General features: G+C 36.9%; 1 pseudogene; it reads right to left on the minus strand.

Moving 5' to 3' along the window:
- Positions 1–21847, minus strand: part of LOC143025423 (uncharacterized) — a 137315-nt pseudogene extending 115468 nt beyond the window's left edge.
- Between the last annotated feature and the right edge of the window lie 3147 nt (positions 21848–24994).

Raw genomic sequence — 24994 nt, forward strand, 5'->3', positions numbered from 1 at the left:
AAATATTTAAATAATAATAACAATAATAATAATAAAGATAATGAAAGCAATAATAATAATGATGGTAATAATAAAAATAAAAATAAAAATGTAATGATAAAATTATAAATATATATAATGATAGAGATGATAAATAAATAATAGTTACAATAACAATGATAATAATAGTGTTGAAAATAAATAGTAACAAATAGCATTAAAAGAATAAATCATGATAAAAAGTTGGGGCAAGGTAGCATGGAGGAACTTCAGAGTGAAAGGAAGAAAGCTGGAGAGGGTAGGCCGAAGTGGGAAAAAGGTATCTACTGGGAAGCCATTCTTGGAGGGCAAGTGTCGCGGTAGATTTTGTCCATTTCGAGTCACCAGTTCTCTTGTTTGTGTTTTTGTGGTTGGCAATGTAAAGTGATTCAATTATTTTCCGTTGTTTCTTGTGTAGTCCTTTAGCTAGAATGGTGGAACCCTCCCAGTTAGGCAAATGTCCCTCTGTGTCAATGTGGTTAACTAGAGCGTTGGTTTCTCGGTGGTGTCTAATGTCCGCTTTGTGTTCCTTGAGTCTGTTGTTAAGTCCTCTGTATGTCTCTCCGTAGTATGCACAGTCACACTCCTGTGTTTCCTATTCCGCTTACATCAACCTGTCAGAATGTCTCAACATATATATGTATATATCAGATACATAAGGTTTACTACAATGCAGTCACCATCCAGCCTTTCTAAGCTACCAAAAAAGGCTGGATGACTGCACTGCAGACAACTGCTCTGGATGTAACACTTTAACCCATACTACACAACACATTATAAAAGATTGCACTGTACACAATCATGCACACCAACAACAAAATTTACACTTCAGCCATGGTGTTCATCAGGGAGATGGGACTGTTTGGCTACACAGTCTAGGGAATGACAACACCAACTTCACTGACAAACTTTGGGAGATATATCCCTCCTCCCCCATCAAAACACAAATCCATTTTATTCTACTGCAAAATACAAAAACATGGTGTTTTAAAAACAATGTGGTAGCCCAAATGAACACTAATGCCCATCCCTTTGCCTTCAGATGATAATACTTGTCTCAGTCCTGTAAATCACTCAAGTAATGACACTACTTACTTGAGCGATATCATCCCTGCAGATGGAGAGTTCCTCGGGCAAGACCCCTGTGAAGTTTGAAATACAGCGACAAACGTCACCAGCCTTCATCTTGACATGTTCTTAGCCTCTCCTACACCTGCAAACAAAAATAATGTTCAATTCACTCTCAAGAGTTCAAAGGCTAATGAAATTTTATACACAGGGAATGGGGAGAGACAAGATACTGAGGTTAGACAGTGATTGAATTTTACATTCCTTTAAGCAAATCCATAAGATGACCCAACTATATTGATGATTTTTTTTTTTTTTAATCCTTCAAACATGCAGACTTTCAGTTTGTTCCCATGATTTTGTCATGCCCTTCCATTACAAAGAATGAGGTCTTCTTTGTTAATTCTACCAAATCTTTTCTCTAACCAGACCACCATGATCATGTCACCTCTTTCTCTCTATTCTCTTTCAATGATAGCAGGCCTATTGCATCTAACTTTTCTGCACATGGTCTATCTATTTAACTTATCTGCTCTTTGTAAGTTAGATTTTCCACAGAATAATCATATTCAACCTTATATGCATATGCATGTGTGTATATTGTATATACTCGTGTGTAGTGCAAGTTTTTATGTTAAGTTTCTTATTCAAAAAATAGGAGGTCACACTATACATAGGTAATGTTTTTTAAACAGGTTAAAATTCATGCATTTTTGGTGACCAAAAGCACATACATAGTGTTGAGGTGTGAAGACAGAATGAGTGATAGGGTGGTGAGTTTAAACACCAAGAATCCGTTGAAGTCTTATTACTGATGTTTCGTCCAACTAGGACCTCTTTAGTCCTAGTTGGACAAAAATGTCAGTAATAAAACTTCAATGGATTCTTGGTGTTTAAATTCACCACCCTACCACTCATATAACAAGGTATTTTTTCCCCTTAAAAGGGAGGTAGCGAAAGTCAAATGGTATAATTTCACCCATTTCATTCCTACCCATTCCACCCCCATTCACCATCCCTCCCTCTCATCTTATCTAAATATAAATTCTAAGTATATAGTTTTTTCCTTACCATTTTGGGTTTTCTTTGTACAAAATAGAATGAAGACCATTTATTTGCAATGAAATATGTCCAAAATGATGCCCAGCACTACAATATTCAACTATGGTAGGCATACTAGTACACCTATCCCCCAGCTATCGCGCGTTCAGCCATCGCGTTTTACTGCTATCACGCATACTTGAAAAGCTGACACAATTTCCATATCGCGCATCAAAATGGCTGTTATCGCACGCCTCTAGCCCAAATTTTCATATCACGTGGCACACGGCTGCTATCACATGTCCCCTTGACATCACGGGTGGCGGCCATCTTTGTTGGCTTGAGCTGCACTCTGATTGGTCAAGGGTTTGTTTACATGTACAGGCCACCACACTACACCATGCATGGTGAAATGTGTTGGAGGGTTTGCTGGAGGACTGACGCGGGAGAGTAGAAGGTGAGCCACAGTCAATGCAGGCAGAGGCAGAGGCAGCTGCACAAGAGGACACAACAGAGGATGAAATCCTGGAAATGATACAGCCAGCCCCTGTTACAGTTGCTGACATCATGGAAGAGGACAAGGAGGAGGGTCAGGTAACCACGCATGCAGGACTCACCATAGCCGGTGTCAAGGAACTGATCAACTTGGGCATCAGGATGCGGCACCTACTTGAGCATGATAGCTCCATCAACAGTGAAGCAAGATGTTCGTTACAACGAACAGTATCATGCCCACATCAATGCCCTGCGGCAACGCTAGATCACAAAATTCTTACGCTGAAGCGCTGAGACGCAACCAGCCGACCCACAACCAGGACCATCACAAAAGGAGGATTCTGGGGATGATGCAGATGATTTTGAGGGTTTTGAGACTCCTGCAGCCATAGATGACTTCCTCAATGAGATACAATGTCAAGTGGGTGGTCAGTAACAAGCCATCCCAGCCTCAGAACCCCTCTAACCCAAGCAAGCCCCTCATCACCCTCAAAAAGGTAAAATGTCTATTTTTCATTTTATAGCCTTGATGCATTCATTATATTACAGCACTGGGTTGTATGTTTAAGCAATTTTGTTAAGGTGAAAACAGTGAAAATAAAGGAAAAATATTGGTGAAGTTGGAGGAAAATTTTTGGTCTGGGTACCAATTATAATTAATACCATTAGTTCTTAAGTTCCGCTATCACGTTTTCAGCTATTCCATGGCTTTAACTGCACCCAGCATAATGGAGGGAGTTTAAAGGGCCCAGAAGGCGTGTCAATTTAAATGGCTCACGCAAGAATAGGCCCTAAATATTTATAAATATGTCTTGTTTTCAATTGTCTAATTCTATGAAACAGCTATATTTTTGTACATCTGGCATCAGCATGACTTCCTCTTCCATGTGGTATGCACAGCACACTTCAAGCCTATGTTACCCATCAAACATCAGAGTAGACTGATGCATTAACACCTCACTGACTGTAGAGATATGGTGTTCCTGTGCCGCTGTTTGTCTTATTTCCTGAACATTACTACACTTACTAGATCTCCAATCATCAACTGCATCACAATGAGGAGGAAAACCAAAGAAAAGACAAAAAAATTGAGCCAAAAGTGGAATGAAAGTTGTGCTAGATGGAGGGCAAGGCATGAGAGGCTTGGAGGAGAGACACCACCTCCACGCACATCACCACTACCTCCACTGCTAACACCATCTCCACCACCAAATACCACCACACCTGACAATACAGCTGACAAAGTGCTTATTTCCAGATGAAAAGAAGAAGATGAGGAAAATTCAGGAGGAAGAGAAAATAGCTGGCGAAGGAGAAACATATGGGGCTGGGATTGCGCCTGTGTAGGATAATAAAACAAGTTTGGTGAGCTTTGTCATTGAGCATAGAGAAGAAGCTCATTGCTGGTAAAATTAAACCACTCTGAAATGATTTGACATAGTGATGACACCCCAGCAGTGAGGTTTTAAAACGGTAAAAGCGCAAAATCTTCAATTATGAAAAGGACCGCTTGGCAAGCAACAAATACATTTAAATGTAATATATATAGTAGATATCTATATATATGAAAATATTTACTGTCAACTTATTTAATATACATTATATAATAATGTATGTAAATATGATAAAAAAAACGCACTAAAAATAACAGAGATATACAATGCTGAATACTTTAAAAGCTCGTATCTCAAAAACCACAAATATTTGCAATTAAAAATATGCCAAAAATTTTAATAAATTGTAGCAGCCTGAAAATGCTTCTGGTAGTGTATAATATCTTTATTTCCATGCCTGCTTTTTTCCGATATCTTGAAAAACAGAGCAACAGGCTCCATCTAAGTGGAAAAAAATGCGGAAAAAAGGGGTGATGTAAGTGACAATACTTACGACACCTATATCTCAAGTCGTATAATGAATTTTTAAAAAAGTAGGTGTGAAAGGGCTTATAGGATCTATAGGTATTACCATGAAAAAGCAGAAGTCTGTAGTACAAAAAATATGATGTATGTATTCAATTATGTCAAAAAAACGTTGTGACATCAAGACATAGCAAGTTCTCGGGTTCACAATATATTTCTACCTATATTTTAAACAAAACCTGAAAGTTTCAAGTTGAAAGACCATCAACTTTTTTTTATATAAATTTTTTTTGGGTAAGGTGTTCAGTCCCCCCTTAAGACATTTGAAAATATCTTAATAGACAAAAACGTTCGATATCTGTTTTTCAATTTCCTGGTGGTTTATGCAAAAATAGCTCATCACATGTGTTTTATGATTTCTTTGTATATGTATATATGTGTATATGTATATATATATATATATACATATATATATACACACACACACATCTATATATACATATATGTTCTTATTAGCATATACATATATATATATATGTATATATATATATATATATGCATATATATACATACATATATGTGAATATATATATATATATATATATATATATATATATATATATATATATATACATACAGTGGCACCTCACTTAATGAGCATCATTCATTCCCGAATCTTACTCATAATGTGAAACATTCGAGAAAAAAAAAAATTCCCATAGGAATCAATGTAAAATATGATAATGCATCCCATGCTTAAAAAAAAAAATACCCAGAAATAATTTGTAATATCTAAAATTGACTTTTAAATTATAATTATTGATGCATAGAATAAAAAGATTTTAATGTACAGTATGTGAACCTGAGAAAGAATAAATAATTAGTAAAATAAAATAAAGATAAATATAAATACTGTTGCAATTTATGAAAAAAAAGGTAACTCTTGCCGCAAGGGAGACGGAGACAGGGGGAGGATTATTGAGGTGAAGGAGGATAAATATTTCACCAAGGGATAGTCCTCTTCACTTGCTACTACAATAGTCTCAACTGACTCATACATACATACATATACCAATAACTATTTCCCCCTTACAAGGGAGGTAGTCAAAAAACAAAGGCATAAAATCCAATCCCACCCATTCCATCTTCACATTCTCCACTCCCATTCACCCCCTCCCTCACTCTTACTCTGGCTCCTCCTGGATGATGGATCATCCCTGCATCTTGCCCAATGCCCTGGGTCAGAAGCAGTGCAGCAAGACACATTGACACCCCTCCCCAAACCCTCTATGCATTCACAAAAACCAACACCTCCCTTCTCAGCTTCAACTTCATCCATAATAATCTTGAAGAAACCTTCCACTCCACCACACATCTACCTATCTCTTCACTTACCAGTATAGCCACCCCTCTCTCCCTCATCCTCTCTTCACTCTTGACACCCTCCCAACTACACTCCCAAACTTACTGACTCACTAGCTTTAAATATTTTAGAAACATTGACACAACTTGCACAAGATAGTCGTCGACTTATGACCTATCCGACATATGACTGTTCGACTTTACAACCATCACCACCCGTCTGCAAAATATATATATATACAGTAAAAGCCCTTGTATCCAGGCTTCTTTTAATAGGCAACTTCAAGTATCTGGCATATTTTTTCCAAGCATTAAAATATATGAAAATCTACATATATATAAAATCAATACAAATCAATTCCAACTCCTGCGCGTGGCAGATAGTGAAGAGGAAGATGACCCAGAGCCCAAAGTTTCATGGACAGATGCAGTAAAAGATTTAGCAGTTTTTGTTAAGTTTGCTGAACAATGCAGTTACATGACCACGTGTGATGTCATGGCTGTTCACTGCATTCAAAATGAGTTTTTGTTGCAAAGAGGCAAGAGTTGCAAGCAGATAGACATAAGAGAGTTTATGAAAGGTGGACAGATGTTTAAGGTTAAGAAAAGTGTACAACCGACTAGTGAGACGAGTTTGTTGTTGTTGTTGTTGTCGTTCCCTAGACTGTCTGTCCGAGCAGTCCCGTCTCCCCAAGGAAGGCCACAGCCGAAACTGGGTTTTCCCACAAATCCTTTATAGAGTGTATGTTGTGTTGTTTGCGTGCATGATTGTGTATAATGCAGTCTTCCATTATGTGTTGTATGGTATGGGGTGAAGTGTTACATCCTGGGCAGCTGTTCACAACACGGTCGTCCAGCCTCTTCTGGTAGCTTAGAAGTGCTGGGTGGTGACCGCATCGCAGTCTGGCCAAGTGGACTCTGTCCTTTCGTGGGAGAGAGGATTCAGAAGGGTGGATATCAGGGGGCAGTTTGTTGTTGACCATCGCATTTAATTGCCACACTCATAGGAAGTAAGAGAAGTACACTGTATGTAACATTACAAAACACATACAGTTTAATTGTAAAGATTTGGTGCTTTTATGGTTTATTGGTTTAAAACTGACATGGTTAGCAAATAAAGTGACTGCTGTTATGTTTTGTTGGTGTACAACTGACATGGTTAGTGAATAAAGTGATTATAGGCTGTATTTATTATCCCTTCAAGTATCCAGAATCTTTTAATATCCAGCATGCCTTAGGGTCCCATTGATGCCAGATACAAGGGCTTTTACTATAATATATACTTATTAGTTCGTATTTTCATGCGCTACCCTCCCGCCCACCTCTCCATCTCTCAACGCATGATAGTGATGCTGCTCACTCACTCAGTGCCTCATTCACACTTTGTTCGTCACAGTGCTAACATCCTCCATATCCATTGAAAAGTTTTATTACAAAATACCCCAAGATGGCTCCCAAGAGGAAATTACCTTTGTCCACTCCCAAGTCTGCCAAGAAGGAAAGAAAAGCCATTGATCTGGATCACAAATTGAATGTGATTAAGCAGTTTGAAGGAGGAAAAAAAGTGAATGCAATCGCACGTGATATGCAGTTATCACATTCAACTCTTTCAATGATCTTGAAGGACAAATAAAGAATTTGTGAGGCTGTGAAAGGTTCTGCACCCATGCGTTCAACTGTGATAACCAAGAAACATATGGGGCCCATCCATGAAATGGAGAAATTGTTAAGTGTTTGGATCAGGGCTGCGGAGTCGGATGGTATAAGGTCCAACTTCGACTCCTTTGATTCCTCAGACTCCGACTCCGACTCCTTTGATTCCTCTGACTCCGACTCCCGACTCCTTAACTCCTTGACCCCTATGTGGAAATCTATTCTGCTGATCCATATACCAGCCTCCCACACCTATTAAGCAAGCATTTTATAAATATTTTTCATGTATATTATTTTTTACGTGAAACATTCACTTGTTTGATAAATATACTCACATATACACTCAACCAGCTTTATATATGTACAGTATATGCACACAAGCATGTATATTCGTATAAACATATATATATTAAATATATAATGGTATTATCTATGCTCATGATCATCTACCAGCTTATGAGCACTTTCAGATCTGTCATGGCAGAGTTGCCACTTCAAGCTAGATATTTTCTTTTTCCTTTGTGCCCCTCCCCTCCCCCCTCAAAAAAAAATCATCTGTTATTTCATTTGTCCAATCTCATAAACCTTCTATCACAATATTAGGAAAAAATGTGACAAATCATGATGAGGAAAGGTTAATGGAGGATGCCCTACCTAGTACTTACTGCAGAATTAATTTCACCATGTTATCATAAAAACCAGGAATCAGTTCAGGAAAGAGAGAGACAACCTTCCCCTGTGCACACTGTTCATATCTTCTGTTGTTCCTCCCCTTTTCAGTCATCATCAAATGCTGTGACATTTGCTCTAATGTCATTCCTATCTGGCCTCTGAGATTGGTCAAACTTTATCTCAGGGCACTTCCATTGACTTTTACATACATGAAGACATACGTGCATAGTGCATACGTAGTGGATATATACTATTGTCTACACTGTCATGTACATGTGTACATGTTGGAGTTCTAGATGTTAACATAATTTGAATTAATTAGACTGTCAACAAACGTAAAGTAGCTAGTTTAAATTACTTAAAGATAAAAATCATCTCTGTCACTTGACAGTTGACAAATTATTCAGGAATTTGAATTAATAATTATATTTATAAAAATAGAAATACATTCCACTGGCTATAACTCCCATAGTATAGAATGAATGAAATATTAATACAAACTACATTCTGGAAACTTCTATAAATGGTACATATCCTGTAACTAGCTATAAAACTATTCTATACTGGACGGTTATTAAATTTTCTCAACACAAAACGTATCAATTTTTTTTAGATTTTTTTTAGCTTGGAATAATGAGACCTACTGCTTTCTATTTGCACAATAGCAACAAATTATTTCACAGTGCACATCTATAGACAGTATTTTACAGCTATTGTTGGCTTGCCAATTACTGTAATGGTAAAAATGCAGACAAATCTTTCAAGAATATAACAACATGTACTGTACCTTGAATACACCCGTATTATTACGTTAATAACAAATTCACTATAGAAATTTCTTAAAATATTTTATATGTTTGAATCTACCAGTATTATTGCGTTACTAACGAGGTTAGAGCTCAAATCTATACAAATTTCTTATTTGTAAACATTAAAAAAAATGGGCTTTATTCATAATTATAGAAATTATAGACTACTCAATTGAAATTTGCAAATAAAAAAAAACAGTAGTTTGTACTTTATATAAGTAGGGTAAACTGATATCAACTTAATGTAATGAAAATGGTTGGTTAGACTAGTCTATGAGAAATATAGGTTAGACTCCTAGAATACCCTATGAATAGAGGCAGCCTATAGTCTAGGAAAAACAAATTCGACCCTACAATTTATGGTAAAAAGGTAAATGTGGATTATAAGGTTATTTTGGGATTATCTTTTTTTTTTATATTAAAAAAATGAAAAAAAAAAAAATAATAATAATAATAATAATTTTTTCATTAATTCATTAGTTTTATTTTTCTATTTTCTTTATTTTTATCTATTTTTTTTAAAGAACCCGATAAACATGTACCAAAAGAAATAGATTTTATATATATATATATATATATATATATATATATATATATATATATATATTATATATATATATATATATACTGTATATACACTCTCTTCATCAAAGTTTTAAAAATAATACAAACTGCTAATGATTCGCTAGGTTAGCCTATCTCATAATCAGCATTTATCATACAACAGGTAGGACCTTACAATTGGCCTAGGCTACATCACTGGGAAAAGTAGGAAACTTTGGCAAAGTAATCTAAATTGTTCTTGCATCCAATGTTTATTGTTTACCAATTCCTACAAAAAGAAACATAGCCAAATCATGCAAAATGTATATCTTGTAGGTAATATTTAAGGTCTGGTAGTCACTCAATAGGCTACTATCAATAGTAGGGTTTTACAGACTATTCTGTATACCAGTATATCAATATTTGTCTTTACCAAGGTCACATTACACAATGTATAAGATTTGGCCTAAATATTTTCTTTTTACTATTATTAAGAGATTAAAAGAGGAAGGGAAGTTGATTCAAGTAGAGAAGAAAAGGTAAAAGGCAAAGATGAAAAGATGATAATGGAAGAGGAAGCGATAAGGGGAAGATGGGCAGAATATTTTAGGGAACTGTTGAATGTAGAGGAGGATAGGGAGGGAATGGTGATAGCAGTGGGAGGCACAAAGAAAATGAGTGATGGGTGAGGAAAATGAGGGAAAAATAAGAAAAGATGAGGTGGAAGTAGCGATTAAAATGATGAGAGCAGGTAAGGCACCTGGGTTAGATGGGTGTCATGCGGAGTGTCTGAAGAAGGGAGGTAAAGTAATAGTAGACTGGTTAGTGAGGTTGTTTAATGTGTGTCTAAGGGAGGGTAGAGTACCAGAGGACTGGAGGAGTGCATGTATAGTTCCGCTTTTCAAAGGAAAAGGGAACAAGTGTGAATGTAGTAGTTTCAGAGGGATCAGTTTGTTGAGTGTAGTTGGGAAGGCGTATGGGAGGGTTATAACTGAGAGAATTAGGAGAGGACCAGAGGAAGTAATTGGTGAGGAGCAGTGTGGGTTTAGGAGAGGTAGGGGCTGTGTGGATCAGATTTTTGTGATAAGACAGATTTGTGAGAAAGCTTTAGGAAAGGGTAAGGATGTCTTTTGGGCCTTTATGGATTTGTAAAAGGCTTATGATAGGGTAAACAGGTATTGGGGGAAAGCTGTTAAGAGCAGTCAAGAGTTTTTATGAGAGTAGTAGAGCCTGTGTTAGAATCAGAAATGGAGAGAGTGAATGGTTTGAGGTAAAGGAGGGACTACGTCAGGGATGTGTCATGTCGCCATGGCTGTTCAATGTGTATATGGATGAGGGTGGTACGGGAGGTAAATGCAAGAGAAATGGGCAGGGGACTGGAGTTGGTTGCGGAAAATGGAGAAAAGTGTGAGGTAAGTCAGTTGTTGTTTGCTGATGACACTGCATTTGTGGCAGGGTCAGAGGAGGCATTGGGAGAGTTAGTGACTGAGTTTGGGAGGGTGTGTGATAGGAGAAAGTTGAAGGTGAATTTGGGTAAAAGTAAAGTGATGAGGTGTACAAGAGGAGAGGATGGTGGAGAGTTGGAAGTAAGTCTTAAAGGGGAGAGGCTGGAGGAAGTGGATAGTTTTAGGTACTTAGGGTCATATGTGGCTGCAAAGGGAGGAGTAGAGGTAGAGGTAAGCTGTAGATTGAGAGAAGCAAACAAATGCCTTGGGGGATTTAAAAAAGTAATTAGAAATAGACATTTGTGAATTAATGCAAAGAGGAGATTGTATGAAGGGATGATTGTGCCGACAGTGCTGTGTGGGGCAGAGACATGGAATTTGAGAGAGGCAGAGAGGAAGAGTTTAAATGTGTTTGAGATGAAATGTCTGAGAAGTATGGTGAGGGTTACAAGGCTGGATAGAGTGAGAAACAAGGAACTGAGAAGGAGAGCTGGGGTGGAAAAGGAGTTGGCTGAGAGGGCTGATGAAAGACTATTAGGATGGTTTGGACACATGGAAAGAATGGATAAAGGAAGACTGGTGAAAGGGGTATGGAAGGCAGAGATGGAGAGAGTGAACTTGAGAGGATGACCAAGGATGAGATGGATGGATGGGGGTCTGTGGAGCAGGGAAGGGAGGTGGCAGAAGATAAGGATGAGTGGAGAAGGGCTGTGTATAGATGATACTGTGATGAAAAGAAAGGGAAGGGATGGGAGGATGGGGGGGTTTGGGGAGTGGGAAAGTGTGAATGATACTTTGACGCAGCCCGAAGGGACTTCTCCCCATCCTCCGTTTTCTATGTGAGGGGACGGAGAGAGGGGGGTCGCCAATTAAGTGAAGCAGCCTTGCTGTGGATGTGCTGTGTCCTGCATTGCTTCTGACCCAGGGTGGTGGGCGGGATGCAGGGATGACCCGTCGTCCACGAGGAGCTAAGATGTGAGGGTGGAAGGGATGATGGGTGGGAGTGGGTTTATGCCTTTTGACTTGGCTACCTCCCTGATAAGGGGGAAAAAGCCTTTTGTATATAGATGGATAGAATTATGGTTATGGGTTAAAGCATAAATATCTGGTACACTTAGGCCTAATTTGCAATTTTCTTTATAGCATGATCAGTTTTGGATTAGATTAAAATGGTTCGTGAATTTCTTTACTCTGATTTCTATTTTTCATTGCTTCACTTGTAGGCCTATCGTATTCACTAGTAACCATGATCAGTAGCCTGTTTCTATTTCGTATATTTCAAACCACTAAATTTCTTTGATAAATGTATGATTTTCATATTCTGAAGTAGCTTTATCATAATCTAGCATATTTCTATTAAAGGAAAATGTGATGAAACTACCAAAAATGAAGGAAAAGAAAATTCACTGGGAGACACTGCTTCAGGCAGAATCTGCAGCTGTTTGTTTACATTAGTTAGTACTAGTAGCACACAATGCCATCACATGGTGGCAGCACGAATTGATGTTTATTTATGTTGAAGTAAGAGCATTGCAGTATTGTACAAAATATTATATATATATATATAAACAACTACTCCTCGTTTAACGACGACCATTGGGACCAGCTCGCCGTCGTTAACCGAATTGGTCGTTAAGCGAGTGTATACATATACGTACATGTACTGTATGTACAATGTCCAGCAATACATGTATCTTTATTTTCGTGTATTTTCCCTCTTTTATACAGTACATTAAAGCTTTATTTACTGTTTATTTACGGTGGTTAGGTTCCTAAAATTACCGTATATGACCAAATCCGCGTATGCTGACATTCCATATTGAATACCGGGACATTTTTTTAGTTTCGACCATGGGCGCAATATAGCAATAGAAAATGAATTATTAATTTTGTAAATTAAAATGTATCAACGTAATATGCAATTTTGTGGGCGGAAATGAAAGTAAAAAATACCTTGCTACAAGAAAATATGCTAATGAACGAAGTCGGTAGCATAGGCTTGGGACGCCATCTTGTCGTCTGCCAACGTCTCTCACGACAACGACAACGAGGACGAGCCGGATGACATTTAATTTGCAGGTAATGATTTATTAAACACAGGTTAGGTTAGTTTAGTTTAGGTTAGACGAATTAATTTATCATCCTTTCATTTCTTCGACATCGGCATCTATCATAACAAACATGGTGTACCATTCGTCCGACATGACTTCGTTACTTACGAAATCTGTTTTAGCATTTTTTTTTTCCGCTCACAAAATTGCATATTATGTTGATACATTATAATTTACAAAATTAATAATTAATTTTCTATTGCTATATTGCGCCCATGGTCGAAACTAAAAATTTACCACTACCGGTATACACTGTACCCCAGGTAGTTTTTGCAGCTTGCAGGATGGTAATGTAGACCTAAGCTTCAGAACACTTTACCTCACAGCTAATATCCACCGTACAAGTTCATTTATAACATCATACAAATTTGCCTCAGCCAACTTAATTATCGTACACGACGTCGTAACTTCGGGAGATTTACGTTAAACGACATCATAAAGCCCGTCATTACTCCGAGTTGTCGTTAACCGAGTAGGTCGTTAAACGAGGAGTGGATGTAAATACAGCATATATATAGTTTCACTCTCCTTACAGGAAACAACTACAAATACATGACCACAAACACTTTTACCCAGACTGACAACGATAGCTTGTCAGTATTGTGTATTTTCTTTTTTTTTTATTATTGATGGATTGTTTTTTGTTTCCATCTGGAGAGACCACTTAGTGTACATATACACTGCACACACTCACTATTGCCTCCAAAGATAAAAGCAAAACCATACAAAAACTGCTAAATTGTGCAACTGGTAAAACCAAACAGGGAAACCATGTTAAAAAAACAATTTTATTGGACTTAAGGAGTCGGAGTCGGATAAAAAATTCCGACTCCGACTCCTAGTACTCTTAGAAATCAGACTCCGACTCCAGCTAAAACCTCCGACTCCGACTCCGCAGCCCTGGTTTGGATGGAAGACCAAATTCAGAAAAGGACACCGTTAAGCCTGTTTACTGTACAGACGAAGGCAAAAAGTCTGTTTGAGACTTTGAAGGAACATGCCAGAGATGAATACACACAAGATTTTGTTGCAAGTACTGGATGGTTTAAAAGATTTAAGAAAAGATTTCAACTTCATAGTGTTCATGTGACTGGAGAAGCAGCAAGTGCAGATGAAGAAGGAACTAAAAAGTTTGTGGAAATGCTTGATGAAATTATTACAGATGATGGCTATCTTCCACAGCAAATATTTAATGTAGACAAAACAGGATTGTATTGGAAGCAAATGCCAGAACGCACATATATCCATAAAGAAGCTAAAACAATGCCAGGATTTAAAACTTACAAGGATAGGCTTACTCTTCTGCTTGGCGGGAATATCACAGGATTCAAACTGAAGCCATTCTTAATTTACCATTCAGAAAACCCACATGCGTTCAAACATGTAAACAAGCACACTTTGCCTGTTTACTTTCAATCAAATCGTAAGGCATGGATGACTCAGCCACTTTTTGAAGACTGGTTTGTGAATTGCTTCATAACTCAAGTGCATGAGTATTTGTTAGAAAAAGGAATTGCTTTTAAAGTTTTACTTCTGTTGGATAATGCACCTGGACATCCACCTCACTTGGGTGATCTTCATCCCAATGTGAAAGTTGTTTATTTGCCGCCTAACACGACATCAATTCTTCAACCTATGGACCAAGGTTTGATTGCAACATTCAAAGCAAACTATTTGAGAATCACTTTCACCCAAGCAATAGCTGCTATAGATGCCAACCCAGAACTAAGCCTACATCAATTTTGGAAACAATACGATGTTCTTATGTGCATCAAGAATCTATCTGCTGCATGGGAGGCTGTCACTGAAAAGTGTATGAATGGAATTTGGAAAAAGTGTCTCAAACATTATGTGCATGATTTTGCTGGATTTGACAGTGAAGAAGAACTCAGTGAGATACATGAAAAAATATTGAAATTGTCAAAAGAACTTTCATTGGAATGTGAATTAGAAGATGTGGAAGAATTATTAGATCAAGAATCCAGTGAACAACAAATTAAGAACTCATCGAATTTGAAGAGGAATAAGTGGCTGAAGAGGAGAGAAGACAGGCAGAGAAAGAAGAAGAAGAGTTGCCAGTAAAGAAATTCACCACTAAGGGATTATCAGAAAGCTTCACTACAATGAATAAATTCCTTAAACAGTTGGAAGAATTGTACCCCAACTTTGAATGCTCTACAAGGATTGAAAAGATGATAAACGATGCAGTGCATCCATATCATGAAATTTATAATGAGAAAAAAAAAAAAGCAATCAATCCAAAAGAAGCTTACTATGTTCATGAAACGCACAATCCCAACAGTCACTGCTACCATTGCCCCTGCTGCCACCTTACCAAACATTACCCCACCTCCTACAACACCGACCGTTATCCCTCCTCCCACCACACCAACAGCTGACCCAGATGACCCACAGCCCAGCACCAGCTAAACTGGAGTTACCGACTCTGGAGAGGCAACCTACTGATCATCTACAGACTCATGAAGGGCACAGAAATAATCGATAGAGAGGACTTGTTAAACTGGGACAAGAGAAACACAAGAGGACATGGAAAGAAAATAAAAAAACATAAGTTATAAAAGAGATCTGAAGAAAAACAGTTTTCCACAAAGAGTGGTGGACACTTGGAACAAACTGGACAAAAAAATAGTGTGCACAAAAACCATTCATGAACTTAAGAGTAAACTAGATACTGTGAGATACAAATGTGGGACAGCACAAGCATAGCTCCCCTTCCCGTAAAATAGGGAATAACTCTTGGCACCAGTTGAGGGGCTAAAAACTATCTTCACTGACAACAGTAAACTTGCAAATTTCATTCTTGCCACCACCTGGTAATTCTATTCAACTAAGGGAATTGTTGTTTATCACAAGAGGGGTAAAGACTAAAGACACAATGATTAAGTATTAATATGTAGCTATGGGCACAAAAAAAAAAAAAAAAAAAATTCTTGTTGCATATGAAAGACCATTTCATTAGAAACTATTTTTTTTAATTAGCTTGAAAAATGAGGGAGATACAATTTTTAGAATTATTTTTCTATTCCAAATTTTTGGCTACATTTTACCATAACAAAGTGTGAGAATTAAGGGTGGTAATTTGTAAAGATTTTGGTAAAGAAATTCACAAACTCTAAACCACTGGTCCAATTTTATTGAAATTTAAAATGCTTGGGTTTTATGGGTCAATAAATCACCTGAGTATATCAAAAACAATGTGGTACATCTCTATCATGCCAAATTTGCCTTTTCATTGCAATTATCAAGTTGTCAATTTAGAGATGATCATCAGTAAAATCCAAACCCCTGGCCCAATTGACATACAACTTGGCATGTGACGGGTTTATGGGTCAACAAATCACCTGAGCACATAAAAATAATGTAGGACCTTCCTTTTATACTATTCTTACTAACACCTTTCATGTTGCCATGGCAACTATTGTCAGTTTAGAGATAATCATCCATAAAATCCAAACCCCTGGCCCATTTGACATGCAACTTGGCATGCAAAGGTTTTATGGGTCAACAAATCACCTGAGCATGTCAAAAACAATGTAGGACCTTCCTTTTATACTATTCTTACTAACACCTATCATGTTGCCATGGCAACTATTGTCAATTTAGAGATAATCATCCTTAAAATGCAAACCGCTGCCCCAATTGACATGCACTTTGGCATGTGAAAGTTTTATGGGTCAAAAAATCACCTGAGCATGTAAAAAACAATGTGAGACATTGCATCATACCAAATTTGCATTTTCATTGCAACAATTAAGTTGTCAATTTAGAGATTATCAATGAAATTCAAACTGCTGCCCCCATTGACATGCAACTTGGCATGTGAAGGTTTTATGGGTCAACAAATCACCTAAGCATGTCAAAAACAATGTAGGACCTTCCTTTTATACTATTCTTACTAACACCTATCATATTGCCATGGCAACTATTGTCGATATAGAGATAATCATCCATAAAATCCAAATCCCTGGCCCAATTGACATACATTTTGGCACGTGAAGGTTTTATAGGTCAACAAATCACCCTAGCATGTCAAAAACAATGTAGGACCTTCCTTTTATACTATTCTTAATAACACCTACCATGTAACATGTTCCATCGATGTAATGTATGTGCAATGTAATGTAAGTGCAACCAAAAGAACTCTACTATTACATTGAAAAGTGCATATATAGGTGCCTTAGCCCTTAACTTTAGATTGCCTCTTGGTACACTAACCAATCAGTACTACAACTATCTTAGGACCTAATTTAAATTTCCATTGAAATCAGTGAATTGTTTTTTACACCAATTTACTGAATTAGAAATATGAATAAAGTTTTTTTTACTTTCAAAGGAGTTATTTTGTTTAATCATGTTATTTATAATCATGACAATCTGAATAAACAGCCTTATTTCAACAGCTCATATCTGTTATCATCATGAAACCAAGAGGAAAATTTAACTCTAGCCTCTGGACCACTAGTCTTGAGACTTCTCATGGTCATGGACATGGTCCATGACATGGAATACTAACCATATTATTAACAGTTATTTCATATACTTGCTATCATAGCCATAGCCAGCTATGTAATAGGTATAGCATAGCCTATCTGTCTTAAAATTCATACCATAACAATGTAAGTATTAGTGAACAACACCCTCTACGACTACTACACGTAGTATCTCCGACATGTCATGCGTTACCAAACATGACTATGTATCAGAGAACATGCCTACATGGTGACGAATGAGGCACAGCTGTTTCATTACCAACGATCTTAAAAAAAATTGTTTCCAAGAGAAAATAGGATAAAAATAAAAATATTACATTAAAATATTCATATATGTCTTATCTTTAAATTTTACTTGAAAAACTAATTTGTAATGGCTAATAGCCAAATTTGCATTTCATTTTTTTTTAAGGGAGTGTCGCATCACTTTATAGAGTAGGTGAAATTTTTTCAAAAAGGTGTTTAATGAATATAGGTATAAATACCCCTTACATTAGTGTGTAATTCCTAAGGGTATTGTGTTCCTCCCATGTATACAGTATATAAGGCATAGTGAATATCTAATGAAGATAAAGTGAGCAAAGAAGAGAATGAGGTGACCTACTGACCATCTACAGAATCATGAATGGCACAGAAATACTTGATGGAGAGGACTTGTTAAACTGGGACAGGAGAAGCACAAGAGGACATGGAAAGAAAATAAAAAAATATAGCTACAGAAGAGATTTGAAGAAAAACAGTTTTCCAAACAGTTTTCCAGTGGTAGACACTTGGAACAAACTGGACAAGGAAATAGTGTGCGCAAAAACCATTCATAAGTTTAAAAGCAAACTAGACACTACAAGATACAAAGGCGGGACACCACAAGTGTAGCTCCCCTTTCCACAAAATACAACTAGGTAAATACATTTTTTCAAACTAATACCTCTGATTTTTTATTAATTTGTTTATATGAATCATTCAAAAATGCTGCAAAATTCAGGTTTCGTAAATAAAAAAAATCAAATCTCTTTTATTTTTACTGTAGAAAATAGAGCATGATGTTTACTTTCAAATGAAACAAAAATCCATAAAGACCAACTGAAGATATTACAACAGAAAGAACAAAAACATAAACTTTACAGGACAGGGGATTTAAATTTTCATGACCATTTTTAAAAGCCCCCAGCCTTATAGTCCCCACTATCTGTCCCTTTAACCATGTTTTTCTTCACTTTTATCACTCACTCTCATTTCCTGTCTCTTCTTTCAAGGGCAGACTTATGAATATGAGTGTAGGGTTCCCCAAGAAGAGGAACAACAAAACCTTCTTCATAGCCGACATTGTAGTCCAGGATCGCTTGGGTGACACTGAACTCAAGAATGTTCTTGTTGGCATTCTTATACTTGGAACAATAATGCCAGATTCTTGAGTGTAAATGTTCATTCAGGTTTTGTGTTTTTCCCAGCAGACATGCAGATAAAATCTTGTCAGATGTTAGTCTCCTGTATTCGTTCCAAACCTTCTGATGAAGTTCCCTTGGCAGTACAAAACTGACTTTCATGGTCTTGTGGGATGGTATTGGCTTGTTGTTTGCTATTGCTTTCTGATAAAAACAATAGCTGTCAGGTGTCTTGGGGCACAAATGATGTTGAAGGTGAGTGGTGTGGTGTGGGTGGAGGAGGTGTAAGGTGGGTGTGGCTAGTAGAGGCTTGCAGAGTGCTGAGTATAGCTGTGATCCTTTCCTCCTCTTTCTTTGTTTTTCCTTCTTGTTTCTTTATCAGGGACTCACAGGCCCTCTCTATATTCTGCCACTTCACTCTCTTGTTTCTTGTTAATTTTCCCATGATCACAGCAACAATACAGGGTGGGGAATCAAAATTGTGGCAAATGGTGAGAGCGCCAGGACCAACGTGACCTTACATTGACCTTTTGAAGAGTACTGATGCCCTGTCTTTGTGGAGTATGCTGGTGGGAGGAATTGCCAAATATCTCCATAAACACAATTCTGTAGCAAAAAACAAAATAGCTATAGAAATGTTGACACTATTTTATCTATGTTATTCTGTATAGAAAATAGAAACGAAATAAGCTGCATAACTTTGTATGAGTGTTGCCACCATCATAGAGATTCTTTTGAAATGTTTAACTAAAATTCACTCATGTACCAGAATTTTTTTAAATCTCGCTGGCGATGCTCCCTTAAAAGAAATGGGGGTAAAATTTTACTTTCGACCTTTGTTTGAATATAGCAATACAAAATTAAATAGTAATTTTGTAAATTAAAATGTATCAACGTAATATGCAATTTTGTGTGTGGAAATGAAAATAAAAATACGTTGCTACAACAGATTTCTTAAGTAACGAAGTCGTGTACGCCATGTTTGTTGTGGTAGATGCCGACGTCGGAGAAATGAAAGGACGATGAATTTGTCTAAAACTAAACTAACCTAACCTAACCTGTGTTTAATAAATCATTACCTGCAAATTAGATATCATCTGGCTGGTAGTCGTCGTCGTTAGAGACGTTGGCGGGCTTTTCAACCACTCTCTCAGCTTTTGTATGGCTATATTCCTCCAATGGTCGAAAGTAAAATTTTACCGGTTAGGTTAGGTTAGGTTAGTTTAGTTTACTTTAGTTTAGACAAATTTATCGTTCTTTCATTTCTCCGACGTCGGAATCTACCATAACAAACATGGCGTACCATTCGTAGTACACAACTTCGTTACTTAAGAAATCTGTTTTAGCAACGTATTTTTATTTTCATTTCCGCACACAAAATTGCATATTACGTTCATACATTTTAATTTACAAAATTACTATTTAATTTTGTATTGCTATATTCCAACAAAGGTCGAAAGTAAAATTTTACCGAAATGGGCATACACTTGCAGAACAGCAAGACAATTTGATAATTCTGCACATGCGTTGAATACTACAAGCATTCAAATTGATGCATACCCATTCAAATGGGTCACAAAAAGATAGAGGTGTAAACATTACATCCGTGATGGTGGTGCCGACTACGGATTTGCACGTACCTACCTACATGTTGCCCCTTTAGGCTCAGTTGTGCAAATTTCTAACGATCTCAAGTTGCTCATTTCCGAGAGAAAAAAGCTAAATATCATGAAGATAACACTAAGATATTTATATATAGATGCCTTAGTTTTAGATTTATACTCGGAAAGCTAATTTGCCAAGGTTAATAAACAAACTTGCGTTTATATCGGTGAAAATTTGTTTCCTTATAAATAATTGGGCATACACTTGCAGAAGAACAAGACAATTTGAATATCATTTGCATGCGCTGAACGTTCCAAGCATTCAAACTAAGCCAAACAAATTCCAACGGGCCGCAAAAGATGGTGATATAAACAGTACATGCGCGATGGTGGCGCCATGCACAGATTCACATGTACCTATAATAATAATATTAAATATGCCAGCAATATTATATTAATCTATTGAGACCACCATCATTTCTCAGAGATCATGCTAGCTAGTAAATCTAGATGCAGCAGATGTGTACTTAGTTAATAATATTTACACTCAACTACCATACTTAAATATCCCTCCTACAATAAACATGATGCCATCATCTTAGGCTGCCTTCAATTGATATAATCTAACTAACAACTGTATCTCCAGCCTTATACAATAATACATGAAATTGGAAGATGGAATGCAGTATCATGTATGAGTATAGAGTAACTTAATAAATATCTACACCTGATATGCTATATCTGATTTATATAAAACAGCCATAACTAAAGTTAATTGACCATTAAGTTTTATTATTTCAACTCATATCATGGCAAGTTTTACATTGAGGTACTACCGTACTTTCACATCCAATTTCTTGTACAAAGAAAAAATGTCTTGTGTTAAGTCAAATTCCAAAACATATGTTGCACTCAGAACACACTACACCTTTGTGAAGGGTGGTATGCTTTCATCAGAATCCTTTCTTTAAACTAAGATTATACATATAACATTGAGAGGAATGTGAAAATGACAGTTTCAATGACTTCTAACTTCTTGGTCTATTTATTTTATGAGTTATTTCCACAAGTCATCAATTTAATCAATCATACATTGACTGCCAATGGTCGATACGTACAAAACTACATTTGAATCCTTGGTAAAAATAACTAAATTCATATGACAAAATGCCTACCAGACACCAAATAGCGAAGACTCCAACTTTCTGTTGACGTCGCCCACCGATACCAATGTTTACGTTCGAAACCAGCTGAGCTGACACATTAGTTTATGATTTGTCCGACAGATGGCAAATTACCATACCGTTTTGTAGATATATAAAATTCCCTTCAAACTATTTTCAATCATCAGTTTCTGTATTAGACAGCTGATAATATTCTGTAAGATATACCCAATATGCAGTCATTGTACATGATATGGCACCTATATAGTTTGATCACACCTACCAATAAATCCAAGTACTTGCAAAACTTGCGAACGTAAACGTTGACGCGATCACCCGCAAAAATTGCGATGACATCATTTAGTCGAAGGCGTGGTGCATTTTTTCGGCCCACCTTCACAAGTTCATACAATGAATTTATTTTACTATAAGATGGAAGGTCATGTATGAATAATAAGTTGTCATTTGTAAAATATAAACGACGCCAATAATGACCCCACCATCTTTATATGAACGTGCTATCAGACATGTTGAAAAGCTAAAATTCACAGACATATATATATATATATATATATATATATATATATATATATATATATATATTTATATATATATACAGTATATATATGTATATATATATATATATATATATATATATATATATAACAATCACGAAGAACCCACAGTCGGAATAAGAGGAAACTTTAGAAGAATGTGTAACTTCTATATTTCGGCTAATAGCTATAGCCCTATTCAGGAAAGTACAGATTACAAGAATTTGCAGACATAAGTACAATGAAATGTGAGTAGAAGGGGAACACGCAGAGTTAAAACAGGACGACCCGTCACGCAGGGCGGAGTCAGAGGTGAGGGGATGTGTGGGTGGAGGTGTGAGATCATGAGTGAAACGGGTGGGAAGCAGGGTCAGGAGGGTGATAATTCTTAACCAAGCGGCTCACAGCTAGCCGTGAGATTGTCCGGGGACCATTGACCTTTGGAGATATTCAAATTCGGACATTCTTCGATTAAGGCTGATTCAACAATTTTTCTTCTAAAACTACAGGTGGACTTAAACAAAATTTTGGCCTTGTCCCAGTCAAGACTGTGATTTTTTATACTAACGTGTTGGAACACAGCGGAATTTTCTTGGGCATACCTAATGGATCTTTTGTGCTCCATTAACCTGGTGTTAAGATCCCTTCCGGTCTGACCAAGGTACATTAAATCACAATCTTTACAAGGAAGGCTATACACTCCTGGGGACCCATTTCCTTTCAACCTCTGATGAACATTAACAATTTGTTTGTGAACCGTGTTAGGATAATGGTATGCAACTGTGAGACGTTTGTTGGGAATTAATTTAAAAGAAGAACTGATGGAATTACAATATGGGATTTTTAAAACATCTTTGAAAGAGGGTTGTGTGGTGGGAACTGAATTTTTAAGGTGGCTGGCTCTAGCCTTGCTGAGGGCTTGAACCAAGAACCAGGACGAGTATGCCAAATTCAAAAGTTGCCTTTTGATGAGGTCAATCTCCCGGTCTAAGAATCTAGGACTACAAATCCTAAAAGCTCTCAAGAAAAGGCCGTAGGCAACACTCCTCTTGACTTTGTCGGGATGGTTGCTAAAAAAGTGGAAATAGCTACCTGAATGGGTGGGTTTTCTATAAACTGTAAAAAATCATTCTCCATTAATCCTTCTAATTAATATGTCAAGGAAAGGGATCTGATGACATTCTTCCCATTCTGTCTTGAATTTGATGTTTGGGGATAAATGGTTTAACTTGTCCAGAAATACCTCGAACGCACTCGTTTCATATTTTTAGAGCAAATTCTATTTCTTCCTTTGTAATCTCTGGTACACTACTAACGTCTACAGATGAATTTACTGACTCAACTACGGTCTTCGACGAGTAAAGCTCTTAATAAAATTATTCTACTCTTTTTACTATTCTGTCTCTGCAGTTAATGATTTCTCAGTTTCTACCTTTTAAACATATCATTTACTGTCTTCCTAAAGCATGTCTGCGCTCGACCCCTTTGATTCTTTTACCTTTCCGAAAAGTTTCTTCTATTTCATCCATGTTTCTTTTTCTTTTCTCTAATCTTTGCCTTTTGTTGATAAGCTTGTTTAGTTCTACTCTTTCTATTTCGTCTTTCCTACTTTTAATTTGCATGGTCCTTCTTCTTTTAATTAGGTCATTTGTAGCTTTATAGTATTTGTTTTCTTTAATACTTTTTGTACTTCCTACTTTCTCTGCCGATTCCCTAATGATATTCACTAAATATTCACTAAATATTTTCCACGATGTTTTCGTTGTATCTTAGAGTTTTGAATCTATTTCTATTTTCTAACTGAAATTTCTTACTATTATCTTTAACCTTTGCAAGGCTGATTTTCTCTCTTAAAACTAGCTTATTTCTCTCAGCTCTGAAATTGATTTTAGCTTTGCAACCTACCATTCTATGGTCACTACCTATGTTGATTTTATTTATCACCGTAACATTGCTAGCGTTTTGCTCTTACCTCCTAATATGAAGTCTACTTCGTTCTTTATTGTTCCATTTGGACTTCTCCAGGTCCATTTACGACCTACACGCTTTTGGAAGAAAGTGTTCATTATCCTCATGTTGTAGTTCTCTGCAAAATTGACTAATATCTCGCCTCTGTCATTTCTTTCACCTACTCCAAACTTCCCAATGCACGACTCATCTCCTATCTTCTTCCCCACTTTAGCATTAAAGTCGCCTGTTACCAACGTGAACTTACTTTTTTCTTGATCCATTACCTGACTTCAATCGATATAGAAGGACTCAATTTCATCGTCTGAAGTCTGTGAAGTTGGTGCATAAACCGGAACTATTTTTAGAGTGTACCTTTTACACAGCCTAATCACAATCCAAGCTACCCTGTCTGATAAACTACTGAACTTGACTACGTTACTAGCAAGTTCTCGGTTGATCAAGAATCCTACTCCACTAGATCTTTCTTTGACCTCACCTCTATAGTAGAACAAGTGGTAACCATCTTGTAATCGTATCAGCTTTTCTTCCGCTCTTCGGACTTCTCTCAGTCCTACGATGTCCCACTTGATGTTGTCTAGTTCTTTCATTAAACTCTCCAGCCTGTGGTCTTCTGAGAGAGTTCTTACGTTGTAAGTATAGATCTTCATTACCTCCATATTGTTTAATGTCCAAGACTTGGATCTGCTTGGACAGTGCTTACATTCGGTGGCACACTGCCCGTAAGCACGTGAGG

The sequence above is a fragment of the Oratosquilla oratoria genome, chromosome 5 (genome assembly GCF_046742065.1).
Source record: "Oratosquilla oratoria isolate Oo_2021 chromosome 5, ASM4674206v1, whole genome shotgun sequence".
NCBI lineage: Eukaryota > Metazoa > Arthropoda > Malacostraca > Stomatopoda > Squillidae > Oratosquilla > Oratosquilla oratoria.